A 16146-nucleotide genomic window follows, 5' to 3' on the forward strand; every position below is an offset into this window, starting at 1 on the left:
TATGCCTTAACTTCCAGGAATAACCTTGTCTATTCAATTATCTTAATGTATATTTAAAGAAAGAAATAATTTGCTTTTGGAACAAATATTGAGTTCACAGTAATCCAATCATAGCCTTAACAGGGAGAAAAACCAATTTCTGTTTCACTTCACTGCACCATAGTATTTAATCTTTCTCTATTGATAGTTAGTGCATGCAGCTTTCATTAGAAGAGTTTTAAACATCAGAAGCAACATTTGGAGGCAGCAGCCGTCTCACAGCAGCTCCTTAATATTTGGTCACTTCATAATTAGATTATAACTTTACAAGAAAGCACATACAAGGCACCAGGTCACAGTTTTAAAGTTATAAAACCAATAAAATCATCCTGTGTGTATCATTATTTTGAAATGACTTATAAGCAGTTTCATTTGACTGCCAAACATTTTTATAATTCCTTTCCCAAATACAAATGTGTTCAGGTTGATTTGTGTTTGTCTTTGCATTTAATCGTGTTTGCAGTCTCTTTCAGAATTTACGGTTAATCCTCTTTACATTTATGTATCACTATTCTAAACTTTTTCTCCCTCAACTTATCTTAGTGGGTGATTGCTCATTATATTTTTATAATGTTGTAATTATTATATATACATAGTGCTTTGAGCATCCTGACAGAAAGTCTTTGATAATTTTATTTTATTGCTCAAACATTTGCAAATAACATATTCATAAAGTCTAAAACATGTAAACGTGACACAGATTCTAATGCTGTTCAGAAAACCACATGATCAGGAATATTTTATGTAAACATAAATTAACATTTTATATACTACTAGCCAAGCTGCATGTGATATGGGCCTGAATTTAGCCATCTTCCCTCAGAGGGTTAGTGGATCCAGCATTCGTATATCAACACAGAATACAGCAATGGACAGGTGAGGCTAACAGTGTATGGATTTTTGTGTTTCTGTTTGTTTGTTTATTTTGGTGGTGGTGGTATTCTAAAGGAAGAAAAAGAAAATAGAAGTTTGAGGAAAACAAAGGGCATGAGAATGAGGGAAGTGGGACCTCGTCGTAGTTCTTCTATTTGTTAAACTATCAACTTAGCATTTGAGCTCTAGGATTTTGTTTAGCGTGTGCGAAAAGGTGAGGCTGAGCTAGAGCTGGCCCGTTTTGCTTCCTAGCTCTGAAAATATAGGAGTCTATGCATTGAAGTGTGTTGCTTCTGTCCTTAAACTATTATCCAACTGTAAGACAGGCAACTTGGCAGAAAAATTAACTCCTTTAAAACTTTAAAAACATTTAAAGAAAAACTGTCTACAATGATGGTTAATTATGCAAGCTCCAAGTCTATCTTCCTGCCCTGTGTTAAATTTCTGCCTGAAGTAGTTTGACTAACGTTACTGCTCAAAGATCCACTCTATATAAGAGAATATTTTGAAATAATTAACATGCAAATTTGTTATTTGAAATGAGAACATTAAGAAATGGTAACTAGAAAAAGTATTAAATGAATCAGTAATAGGAATTCCAATAGGAGAAATGAATATAATCAACATACTAGTTCTGACAGGTGGGAAATTTCAAAAATGTGAGACAAAGGAAAAAATTAATATAAAAATTTAGGAAATTTCACCCACCAGGGATGATTCATTTGCCAAACCTGGCCAAGGATTTTCATGAATTCGTTATTAATGAATAGTTACAAATCCGTATCAGAACTCCTCTATATATTCCTACTTCAAGATAGTGAACTTAGCACATATGTTTTTTTCTCCTCCTTACCTAAAGCCCACTGAAATGGCAGATACATATTTTAAAGACAAAGCAAACACATACATACAAGCCATGTGAATAGGAAGACCAGTAGATATGATCTTACTAACAGATGAAACAGTGAACAAAACCACAGACTACAAAAAGGGGCAAGTGAAGACAACAATAGATGTGGGAACATGACTCTCCAGTGGAAAACAAGAGATTCAAGCAGGGTAAAAGCCTAGTGACAGTGATCACATGGTATGGGAGTCTGAACAGGACAGGAATCATTTTAATAATTAAAGCCTTTCCATGCAATCGCAGGACTAGGGCACCCTCACTGTCCACGTGCAAGCCCTGCATTGAGAGAGATGCTGGTTACAGCCAGACCAAAACTAAAGAACTTCTCTCTAAAGAAACTCAACAATCTATCAGGGAGGACTAGGGATTCTAGTGTAGGTATTAGCATGCCAGAATTTTTCCACTTTTTATTTTAATTCAAATTTATTTATTGATTTTTGGAAACTACAGTAAAAACTAGCTTTTCTATCTGCTCCCTACCCACATGTCAGTCAAGAAAATGCTGAGAGTCAGCTGTCCCATCAAAAGACGAAACAATTTGGGGAACTGACCTACAGAAAAGTAGAGGAAACTAGGATCAGCCATGTATAATACAAGAAATATTTGAAGATGTGCCTCAGTCAACCATTAAAAGTAACCAAAGGATGTGTATGACATAATATGAGAGAAAGAGCAGGGCTAAACTATAAGCGTAATAAAAGCATAATGAAAAGAATTCCATGATGACAATAGTGCAGCTTAAAAAGAAAACAGTTTAAATTGGAAGCATGACAGAGGGTAAACAGAAAAAATTTAGTGTACGTTTGTCCATTCTTTTTTTCCAGCATCTGAACCTCTGTGTCATTTGGGAATTCGTTAATATGTTACCTTTGGGGAAATGCAGTAACAAGTCAACAGCTCTACAAGTCTTTCCACTGGTGGTGATATGGTATCCAATATCCAGTGGCAACAATGTCATCAGTGATGTACATTGTCCAGCAGTGGTTGGGCCAGTAGCAATGTCCAATTAGAGCTATCGTGCAGTAGTACAATGCATTCTAGAGGCATTGGCTGTGTTTCTGGCTGCCTAGTTCCCTTTTGCTTCCTGCATGGTTTCAGACTATGAGTTATTAATCATTCAATTAATTCTCTGAGCCATATTTACCCAATATTTCTATTTGAGCTTAAGTTAACCACAGTCAGTTTCTTTGGTTTTCAACCAAGAACTCTGCTTGGTATATTGAATGTCTTCAAGATGAAAGAGAAGATACATTAACAAATGTGATGATTAAGAAATTTCTCCCCTCTAGGTTGTCATTCACAAAAGAAAACATAAATGGGAAAAATAGCAAGCCTAGACCAGAACACAATAAAATCCTGTAGGGCAGGCATTGTGTTTTCTCCCTACTCTGACTATGAGGTAAATCTGGATCAGACTCTCACTGTGCTTCCTAAGAAACACCTCATTCTGTGTGATTATTGCTTTTTCCTTATCCTGCATGGCCATATTTGAAGTAAATATTGAGTAGTATGCTCCCCTTTTTAAACCTGTTCTCATCTACTCCTTCCTGTGCAATTTTGTAGCTTTGAGATTGTCTTAGTCTTGGCTTTTAGTGTGGGCTTGTAGTTTCTTTGCCAATACACTCTTCTCAGGAATTGTTTCAAATGTCTTTATTCTCAGACAACGTGATTGTCTATGCAGTAAATCCTTTAGACTTTACAGTAAAAGTTCTTAGAACCAGTAAATGAGTATATAAGATAATATACTATAGTATATTGTAGTATAAATAATTGTCACTGGATACAAAGTCAATATACAAAGATCAATTGTATTTTTACCTACTAGTAATAAATAATATTAAGTAATACTAGTCATAGTCAAAATTTTTTAAATGCCATTTAAAATAGCACTCCAAAATAATAGTTAGGTATAAATTTAACAAAATATGTATAGGATTTGTAACCCGAAAACTACAAAATATCAATAAAGAAAGCAAAGAAGATCTAAATAAAAAGAGAGTTATACTATGTTCATGGATCAGAAGGCTCAGTGTGTTTAACATGTTATTTTTTTTCAAATTCATCTATAGACTTAATATAATCCAAACTAAACCACAACAGGATTATTCTGAATATTGACAAGATGATTCTAAACTTTGTATGGTAAGGAAAAGGAATTAAAATCACAAAAACAGTCTTGAAAAGAAGAGCAAAGTTGGAAAAGTCATACTATCTGATATAAAGCTGCAATAATCAAAACAATGTGGTATCAGTGAAAGGATAGACACATAGATCAATGGGACAGAATAAAATATACAGAAATAGAGAAACACAACTATGGTCAACTGATTTTTGTCAAATATACAAAGGTAAGTCAATGGAGAAAATAAGCCTTTTAACAAACACTGCTGGAACATTTTCATATCCACATGCAAAAAACATGAAGTTTTGATTAGACTTCTCATAGTATATAATAATTAACTCAAAACAAATAATAAACCCAAATGTGAAATGTAAAACTCTAAAACTTCTAAAGGAAAACATAGGAGATAATTTTGGTGACCCTTGGAACAGTCAAAAGGTTTTTAGATATGATATCAAAAGAATGACCCCCCAAAAAAGTATTAATAGATTATACATCTAAACTAAAAATATTTTTTCTGAGAATGACACCGTTAAGAGAATTAAAAGACAACCTATACACTGGGAAAAGACATTTGCAAAGATGATGTCTCTAAAGGAACTTGAACCCATAGAATATAAAGAACTCTCAAAACTCAAAAATAAGAAAACAACCCAAGTTAAAAAATGAGGAAAATATTTGAAAAGACACTTCACCAAAGAAGATATACACGTGGCAAATAAGTATATGAAAAGATGTTCAATATCATTAGTCATTCGGGGCAATGTGAATTAAAACATGAAGAGATACCACTGCACATCTATTGGATTGGCAAACAACGACTACAACCACCACAACCTGATAAAGCCACTTGTGCTGGTTAGTTTGCAGAACCACCATAAATTTCATGCATTGCTGGTAGTAATGCAAAAATGGCGTAGCCACGAGTTTGGCATTTTCTTATAAAATTAAACATATACTTACCCTATGACCCATCAGTCTCCCTCCTTGGCATTTACAAACCCCAAGAGAAATAAAACTTATGATCATAAAAATCCTGTACATGGATGTGTATAGTAGTCGTATTCATATGCTCCATAAACTGGAAATAACCTAAATGCTCTTCAGCAGTGAAAGGATAAACAGACCATGGTGAATCCATGCGATGTAATACTGCTCAGCCATAAGAAGGAGCAAATTACTGATACAAACAACAATATGTACACGTTTCAATGCATCATTATAAAGGAAAGAAACCAGGTTCAAAAGACGACATGCTTCATGATGGAAGCATGTATGGAAAAGGCAAAACTATAGAAAATAAGAACAGATGGTAGATGCCAGATTTTGGGGTTGGGGAAAGGGGTTGATTATAAAGGGGCAGCACTGGGGAATATTCGGGGTGATGGAATTGCCCCATATCTCACTCATTGTGGTAGTTACACAACTCCATGCGTTGTCAAACCCATAGAAGAAATGAATACCAGACAGAGTGAATTTTACTGTATGTAAATTTAAAATGTGTAAGTAAAAATTAAAACAGGGAAATTTTAAAATATATTACTTAAATCATTAAACATTATTAATGATAGAATTGGAAAGCAGGAAAACTGCTGTGGAAATAGTACAATAATAAGGAGTCAACAGAGTTTGTATTTGATTTAGAAAGAGAAATAGTGATATAACTACATTATTTGGAGATATTGAAGTAATCAAGAGAATTAAATAGGGAAAATGGTTATCCCTGAGAAGGTGTTATGGGAGAGTTTCATACTTAACCCCATCAGTCATAACTGAATTTTTCAAGTGTATAGGTATACGTATATCTATCTTTGAATAAAAATGAACTATGTAGTATTTACATTTTATAAAGAAGCAATGAACTATGTAGTATTTACATTTTATAAAGAAGCCATTTTGTTTGTTTCTTTGTTTAAAGTCGATTTCTGGATCTGTTAGACCTAAAATCACAATCATTTCTGAACCTTGTAAATAAACAAACAGTTTAAGCAGCATTCCCTAAACCCATATCTTCGCCTTGTTTTCATCAGTTTGTGCTGCATGCTTCTTTGCAGTCTGTATAGTAGTCTATGTGGGTGCTCGGGGAATTATAAAAGTTATAAAAAATAGTAATTAATCCACTAAAAGATGTGTATATCATAGACTTTGTACATGACATAAAATTCTCAGTACAGCAAAAACATTCTGGATCCTGCTACACAGGGCATAGATTAAGAGCAGGCTGGTAGGAGAAGCTGCCTTTTGGAAGCACATAATATGTCTTCGCCCAACTTTCTTAGTACATTTTTTTTCTTTAAATTCCCAGGAAACCCTACTAAGTATTACGCTGGACCTGATAAATATGCTCTTGTCATTCCTAAATACAATACCATTTTTCTCATTGCAAAGATGGTTTGCATCATAAGGTATTATTAAATAATATACTACTCTCATGACAAATGCTTAGAAAACTGCCTATATTTCCTTGGTATTTATTTTGCACGTCTCAATCTTATAGAAACCAACTTTATGTCGACTTTCATGCTTGGAAACCAAGTATTACCTAGTGATTCTGAAAAAGATAGCTCTGACTACAAAAACAGGCAAAAGTTATAAGACCTGGTAAACTAAAATCATTAGCTCTTTATAAAAGCTTCAATTCTATTTTGGGAAAGGTACTTTTTCTTTTTATTTGACACGGACTTTCTACATTTAATACAGTTTCTGCATATATTTCCTGAATTCAATTAATTTCACAATAAAACCAGAAGGCAAATCCCAAGTGTGGCATTATCCAAACAATACATTTGTTGAGAAATAATACACAGCCCCTTTTATCCTCTTTCTTTTGGTATAAAGCATGCTGATTAATATATCAGTATTCCAAACATGTCTTTTTATTTGAACAACACTGCAATAATAAACCAGAGATGGAAAGCTTATTGAGGGAGGGGGAGAAATTACATTCCAACAAAGAAATAGATTTCATTTTAAGTACCCAGGGGTTTATTTTACAAGACAATATAAAAATATTTTTTTAAAAACTACAACTTGGCAGTGGCCTTTATGTCTAGAATATTGCTTTCTCAATATAACCCCCATTGAGGCAAAAGTAATATTAACAAATGATAAAGTTTTGCTATAATTCTTAGTGTTTTAATAAACATAGTTATAACATGCCAAGTAAATTAAACTCCTTAATCTTTCCCCCTGTTTTAGTCTAACACTGCACTGCTGTACTTGGAAAATGATCATTCTACAAACAAAGTCACTAATCATCCCAAACTGATTAAAAAGAAAAAGTTTTCTTGATTCCTTGTGACCCTTAAGCTGAAGTCTTTGAATAGGAGATTAAAGCTTAATTATTTTGAGGTACTGGTTCAGTGTTATCAATCTGGCCTCTTCACCACTTTGAAAGTGCAAATTGCTTGAGGAAAATAGGTGAACGCTCTGTCCTTTCCCTTTTTAAAGAATTCACATTTTCAATTTCTAGATGAAAAATAATACCTTGACAAAACGCTAATCATACTTTCTGCTGACAAAGAGAGAATAAACCAGGAGATTATCCAGAATACTAAGGGGATAGCAGTATGCATAAATCAATACTGCCTCTACCTATATTACTAATCTTCTTTCAGACATAAAACATAAAGTTTTAAAAAAAAATGCAGACCACTTTGAGAAAAAATTTAAAGTGCTCTCTCAATCTTAAGATATAATATTCTTTGCTAAACTATTTTAAATATAAAAAAATCATCTGAGAAGAGTCAGTGTGCCCTACCCCATCAGTAGACCTACTCAGCCCTGCTCCATGCAGGTAACCACATCAGTTTCATGCATGAACTTCCAGAAATATTCCACGCTACACAAAGATTGCTTTATAAAAATTTTAACTACATCTTGAATTTTTTCTTGAAAACCATAGTTTACATTTTGGTTCATATCAATACATATAGAGCTGGTAGGTTATTCTATTATGCAAATGTTCTGTAATTTATTGGAATTGTCACTTAACGACGTGTCCAGAAACAACTGGATCCTGATGTTGGTCCCAGTGCACTTCTGTTCTTGCTTATGGTGAATTTTCTTTTAGGGCCTCTTGAGTGCTATCCTGCCAGCCATGCACAAAAAAGGAATCTCACCTAAAGTTGCTTGCTCGAGTTCAAATCTGGCTTCATCAGTTTTTCACCATGTGAACTTTGGGTAAATTATTGAACTTATCTAGCTCTCCATATATATTTCTGTAAAAATGATATAATAATGCTTCATAAGTTTTATGAATCATAAAATTCATGAAACATCTTAGTACAGCCCATGACACATTCTGTGCGCTTTATAAATAAATAGTGGGAATATTGATACCCTTAGTCCCAGAAGTTTTCTGAGACTGGAGGTCAAATCATCACCACATATAAAGTTTTAAATATATCCTCCAAAAGTATCTATAACCCTGGCCCTGACCCACACCGATCTACAGAATAGGCTTCTTTTCACGACTCTCTCATAGTGGGCAGTAATTTTCCTAACATCTGTGTAACTACAATGAGCAGGTGGGTCTTGTCACAACAAGAAGGTACTGCTCTAACAGTGATTACATCCTTCCTGTTTAGAGGTAGTAAGTTGCCAGTATCTTTTAAAATGCAGACTCAAACTCCAAGACCCCACACGCCTAATAATAATCTCTTTATGAAAATTAATTTACATAGATTGAGCAGTCCAATTGTCTGGCTTACGTTCACTTGTATGAATGACAGTTAACACCTCTTCTCTCTTCCTGCACTGTGGATTCAGCTGTGCCCTGTAAAGTGATATGTCATTCCCTTATCCCCAGACTAGATAGCAAAAACCCATTGTGCTTGCCTTTAACTGATGTATAATTAAATGGGGGGGGGGGGGGGGGGGGGGGGGAGTGTTGAAATTAGGCCTAGCATTCCCTTCTGAGGGAATATAACTTCTGAGGCATTTAACTTGGAGCGAGGATAAAATGGAACCTAATTCTTTTTTTCTCTGAGTAGTCTTGGTTTCTGTGTGGCACTAATGTTTGAGTGTCTCATATGAACTCATTTATTTCACAATATCCATGTGTAAAGTGGCTTTTATTATCCCCATACTACAGAAAAAGGATCAGAAGCTTAAAAAGAATAAATAATTTCCTCAAGGTCACAAAACCATTAAGAGACAGAGCTGGTACTCAAATCCAGGTTCCATTGACTTCATGGTCCAGATTTTTCCACCACTTTACATTGTCTCTCATGAATAAGTAAAGAGGTTCTGTGTGAAACTGACTGAATTCTGCACAGGTCTTAAATAAACCAGATTTTTTTTCCCACAGAAAAAAACTCTATGTACAGGGAGTCTAAATGTTATACTATGTTGAATAATATGTCAAAATGTAAAATACAATCACTGTTGACACATTTTCAAAGGTATCAATCAGGAAGGCAACCAAACAGTGGTTATGGGCCAGCAAAGACTGGAGAATCCTCTCACAGAATGAATGCACAAAGCAGCACAAGGCAATTCACAGAAAATAAGGTAGGTGGTCAAGTTAGCATGTTAAAGCCAAAGAGACTAAATTCTTTCAGATCTCTAATTAGAACATTGTTTTTGCTCAAAATGGTTGGATATTTAGCTGGTCAAACAATGCATTTTTTAATTATTACCTTTGCTTTGTAATCTAGAGAAAACATATGCACATTAGCTAGTCCAAAGTAGAGAAAACCCTTCCAGTCCATTGAACACAACTTTAGCATAAAGGAATTCAATGTATAAACTTGTCCTGATTAGAACTTTGCTTCAAAGTAGTGCTTCCAAGTCATGGTCTAATCTTAACAATAGTAATTTACAATGTTTGAATTGCCTTCACATTCATTTACTCATTTGGGTCTCACAAGACCACTTTCCTGTTGACAAGGTGAATACCACTATCCTATTTTTGGAGATAATAGCATTCAATTTGAAGTTAATGCATTTGCCCAGAGATTCTTCTTTCCATTATTGAGAAAGAACACAATTTCCTTACCCTTAGCCAAGTGTTCTTCTAGTGACGATGTCAGTGATGATAATGAAGTAAGAACATCTACCATAATACAATAGCAATATTAATAGTCTTGAGTTTCCAAGCAAAAATCCCTGTACTGTGGGCTTAATGGTGATATGTTACCTCATCTAATCCTGATAACAAAGCTATGAAATAAACATTATCTTATACAAATCAGGAAACCGAGGCTGGGAGATGTTTAAATAACTGTCCTAGATCACATAGTTAGTAACTACCAGCTTAAAAACTTAGATGCTTCTCAAGTAACGCTGCTCTTCAGACTTATACTTGAACAGTAGCCCATGTTCAGGTCCTCTCTAGTTTTACTGTTCAAAATAGGATAATGTCTATGTTCTATTCAGGACATAAATTATTATTTCATAATTTTCTAATTACAAAGTCCTATATCATTGTTCTTTAAATATCATATAAAAAGTATTAGTTTATCTTTATTAGGACAAAGATTCTAGAAAAGCCTCCATGTAGTTGCTTTGGAGCATCTCCTCCTCTGACTCTAGTAACAAATGAACGTGAAATTCCTTTTTAAAGGCAGAAGAACGTTTTCTTCTCCACCTCCACAAGTTCTATTCTCTCTGTATTTCTCTCCATGTTTCTCCACGTCTTGCCTTCTTTCTCTTTTCCCAGGGTCTCTCAGTCCAGATCACTGATATACCCAATTGCAAATACTCATTTTCATCACAGTTCATTCATCAGTTGTTAAGAACCTAAAATACTCAAGGACTTTATTAAATGCTATGAATGAAATGAACTTGGCATCTCTTCTTATAGATAAAGGCATTTATATAGAGACGTTGGCATTAAGCAAATTCATTAATAATGAAACAATGGTCAAAAGGCAAGATGGAAAAAAAGCAGAATGCAGGATGATACGTGACCTTTAATAAGAGAGGTTCATCTAACCATTAAATTCAAGAAAGGTTTCCCTGATGAAGTAATTTTTAGCTGTAATTTGAAATGTGAGTAGTGTACGAATAGGGCTGGAAACTTGTCCAAAGGCCCTGAGGAAAGTACTGAATGAAGGTATTGGCACTACAGTTTAGTTAAGAAAGATGAGAATCCACTAGGCTACTGAGGTGATCAAGAGTCATGTACACCTTATTCATGATATTCACTTTCTTCTGTAATTGAAAGAAGTATCTGAAAGACTGTAAGCAGGGAAGGATTTTCTGTTGAAAAATACACACTGACAGATGGGGAAAAAATTGGCTGGAAACCCCAAGACTATATCTGAGGAGACTGGTTATGCAAAAATTATAAAATCTTAGGCAAGAAATGCTGGTAGTTAAAAATTAGAATTGCATCAGTGGATATGGAGAAATAGTGCACATGTTTAAGACAGATTTAAAGGGTTGACTCTAGGCACTTGGTGATTCATCAGAAGAGTGAAAGAGCAAGAAGAATCAAGAATAAATTTAAATATTTTGGCATGAGAAATGGGATAGAAATTTTTGAAATTTCGGAAGCATTAGAAATCTAGTTGAAAACATGTTCACGTTAAGATACCAAGAAGACATGAGGAAGTTGAGGAAAAAAACGATATGAAAGAACAGAAGCATGGCAGACCAATTATGGTATATTTATGCTACTCAGCAATTAAAAGGAGCAAATATTTAGTGCATGCAAAAACATGGATGAATCTTCAAAACGTTATTCTAAGGAAAAGTAGCCAGAGACAAAACAAAATATTATGATTTCACTTATGTGATTATTTAGAATAGGTAAAACTAATCTGTAGTGATAGAAATCTAATGAATGATTGTCTGGAACAGAAGGGAGTAAAGAAAGAGGGTGAGAGAGACAGGTAAGGGACAAGAGGAAGCTTTTTGGGATGGTAGAAATTATCTAGATATTGGGTGAGGTGGTGATTAAACCAGTGTATACATATATATCTCAACATTGATTGAACTATACACTTAAAAATGGGTGCATTTTATAATATGCAAACTATACCAGTAAAATTGATTTGTAAAAGATACATAGGTGATATTGACTAATTTTATGCTTTTTACCTTTTTCCAAAAGTTAAAAAAGAAGCAGTTAATTTTAAAGCAGGACTAAAAATAGGTAATTGAGGATTCACTCCTACCAATAATACTTTCAAATAACACATGGAAATAAGGTAAAAATATGTTAAATTGTATTGACTTGTTGAGTTTGAACCTTCCTTATGCTTCCACTTAAATTTGAGGTTGATTGTTAAAATTAAAATTTTCTACTCTGTGAAAGACTTCCAAGAGAATGAAAATACAAGCCACAAACTGGGAGAAAGTATTTGCAAAAGACACATTTGATAAATGACTGTTATTGAAAATATACAAAGAACTCTTAAAACTCAAAAATAAGAAATCAAAATCCTTGATTAAAAAATGAGACAGGGGCCGGCCCAGTGGCACAGGAGTTAAGTGTGCACATTCCGCTTTGGTGGCCTGGGGTTCGCCGGTTCGGATCCCGGGTGCAGACACGGCACCACTTGTCAAGCCATGCTGTGGTAGGCGTCCCACGTATAAAGTAGAGAAAGATGAGCATGGATGTTAGCTCAGGACCAGTCTTCCTCAGCAAAAAGAGGAGGATTGGTGGCAGATGTTAGGTCAGGGCTAATCTTCCTCAAAAATAAATAAGTAAATAAATAAGAAAATGAGGCAAAGATTTTAACAAATTCTTCACCAAAGAACATACAGAGATGGCAAATTGCTATATGAAAAGATGCTCTACATCCTATGTCATCAGGGAAATGCAAATTAAAACACCAATGACATACCATTACACACTTATTAGAAAGGTGAAAATACAAAAACACTGACAACGCCAAATGCTGATGAGGATGTGAAGCACCAGAAACTCTCATTCATTGATAATGGAAATGCAAAATGGTGGAGCCATTTTGAAAGACAGTTTGGCTGTTTCTTACAAAACTCAACACACTGTTGCCATGTGTTACCCAAAGGAGTTCAAAATTTATGTCCATACAAAAACCTGCACAAGGGTGCTTGTGGCAGCTGTATTAATAACTGACAAAACATGAACAAACCAAGATATCCTTCAGCAAGTGAACGAATAAATAAATTGTGGTACATCCAGACAATGGATGTTTTTCAGTGCCTAAAAAAAATGAGTTTTCAAGCCATGAAAAGACATGGAAGAATCTTAAATGCATATCACTGAGTGAGAGAAGCCAATCTGAAAAGGCTACATACTGTACAATTCCAAGTATATGACATTCTGGAAAAGGCAAAACTGGAAAAGCACGGGAAAGATCAGTGGTGGACAGGGCTTAGGAGGGAAGGAGCGATGAACCGGCAGAGCACATGGGAATTTTTAGAGTTGAGAAACTATTCTGTATGGTAGTATAATTGTGGATACGTGTCATTATACATTTGTCAAAACTCAGAATGTACAACATCAAGAGTAAAAAAAAAGTCTATTAGAAAGAAAAAAATCAAGGCTGGTGATTATATTTCAGATCACCGGATATAATTGAAGACTCTTGCTGCTAAGACTGCAGTAAATGATCTTTACTAAATAGTTTTAAAAGTTGTATTTTATATATGACTTGTCACTCAAGTCATCTGCTTACTAGCTCTAAAAATGTTCCACACCTTTACAATGGCTTCACATTCAGATCAAATTATTAATTTCCCCTGGATATCCATTGGTGTTCAGTATTTCACTGCCCCGTGGGAGGCCTGCACTGATTTTCATGTATAGATATCATAGAGAGAGTTTTATGACCTTTCAACTAAATTTAAATGTACTTCAGCTGTGGTTAACGATTACAAAGAGTGATATCAATTTCAATGTTCAAAAGGTAGTATGTAAACCATTTTGGTGAGTTCAAACTGGATAATATTACATTTGGAATACTTTATAGTGTTTTGAAAAGCTTTATATAGAATCAAATGGTTTGAGTTTATTTAAACAGTTGTATTGTGTTTACGCTTTAGGTAGAAATTATCATCATGTGACCCAACACTGTCAATTTTTGAGAGGCTCTCATGAAGGTACATCATTTGCTGAAAACATAAATACAAAGTTTGGTTATCTGTCAAAACAGAGTCATCGAAGTTGAAAAGGGAGAGAGCAAATTTATAACACACTGACACACAGCAAGCTGCTACTAGGAGGGAGCAAATTGCCAGAATGCAATGATTGATTAGAGCATGAGGTGGATAGAATTTGTCTGATTTTAATTTTTAGACTTTAGGGATATTTTGCTCATATTTACCACTAGGAGCATTCATAAAATAAAACAATGGAATCAGGCCCAGAAAATAAAATTAAAAGTCCAACTTTAATTATTCACACAATTTAACATGGAAAATGAAAAAGAATGGTAACTGGAAAATGAAAGGAATGGAAAGGGAGAGCTAATAAAGATGTCTGTGGTCATTAAAAACATATTTTGAGAAAAACGAGAAAAATGAAAATTGCTTATGTAAATATGCGTACTCACCTCTTACTATGAAAACCATTTATGAAGAATCGATAAGTTAAATTGTAACCACCATGAAAATCGACAACAATATTTAAATAACACCAGATAATTTTGTGATTACAAGACTGTTCAGACTTCCAGATAACTTTAAGAAAAACAAAGGCACATTCTACCAGTTTCTAAATAAGACAATGATTGGTTCATAATAAAATAATGAAAATTCACACCCACAGAAGAAAATGTTATAGCTGAGGACGAGATAATCAGTGTAATCACAAATCTGACAAAGCTGCAGAGAAATAAATCCTCCACATGACTTTTCTTCTTTAGTACAAGTAATATCTCCCACTTCTACTCACCCCAGTCTATAGCTATCTAGTATAATTTAATGAAAGGAGAGAGAATGCTTATGCTCCTGTCTCAGTTGGTGAAAGTACTCATCATAGATTGATTCTATGTCCATTAGACTGTCTACCCTTCAAAAGATGGGTAAATCTATATGTGATTTAGTCAAAAAGAAAAAGAAAATGCAATTTATCTTCAGGTAAAATTCACTCACATAATATTTCTCGGGTTTGTCCTTTCAGTCAAAATATTTATAAATAATTTTTTGTGTTCTAATGCTCAACTACCTTAAATTTTATTCTAGGATAACTGATATATAGATTGGAACTCCCTAAGGGTGGATGCAATGTCTATTTTGTTTACCTTTTCCACAGCTGTGAGCCTGGCAAAAATATGTAACTTTTTTTTTCTTCAAGTTTTACTGAGACCATCGGGGAAATGCAAATCAAAACCACAATGAGATATCACTTCACACCTCTTAGGATGGCTATTATCAAAAGATAAGAGGTAACAGGTCTTGGGGAGGATGTAGAGAAAAGGGAATCCTGGTACACTGTGTGGGAATGGAAATTGGTACAGCCACTGTGGAAAACAATATGGCGGCTTCTCAAAAATTAAAAATACAACTACCACATGATCCTGCAATCCCACTCCTGAGTATGTATCCCAAAGAAATGAAATCACTGTTTCAAAGAGATATCTGCACCCCCATGTTCCTTGCAGCATTATTCACGATAACCCAAATGTGGAAACAACCTAAATGTTCATTGACGGATGAATGGATAAAAAAGATGTGGGGTGTATATATATACACACACACACACATACACAATAGAATATTATTCAACCACAAGGAAGAAGAAAATTCTGCCATTTGCAACAATATGGGTGAACCTAGAGGACATTATACTAAGTGAAATGTGCCAGACAAAGACACATGCTATATGATCTCACTTTTATGTGGAATCTAAAAAAAAAAAAAAGTCAAGCTCATGGAAAAAGAGAGTAGAATGGTGGTTACCAAGGGCTGAAGGATGAAGGAAATAGGGAGATGCTGATCAAAGGGTACACGCCTTCAGTTATAATTGTTAATTCAATGAGTAAATAAACTATTAAATAGAAAACAATTAAATTAGTCAAAGAATAAATAATTTCAATTCCACAAACACGAGTAAATGTAAGAGATGTAAAGAGGAAACTCCACCACTCATTTTAGGAGGCTAGTATAATCTTGATCCCAAAACCTGAGAAGGAAAAATTACAGGTAAATCTCACTTATACATTTATACATACGTAAAAACCACATATATACTAATAGTAAGTTAAAACTAGTTAATTATAAAGAAAAGCTAGCATTATATGGTAAATGCAGGGATAGAATTAGATAA

The sequence above is a fragment of the Equus quagga genome, chromosome 2 (assembly GCF_021613505.1).
Source record: "Equus quagga isolate Etosha38 chromosome 2, UCLA_HA_Equagga_1.0, whole genome shotgun sequence".
NCBI lineage: Eukaryota > Metazoa > Chordata > Mammalia > Perissodactyla > Equidae > Equus > Equus quagga.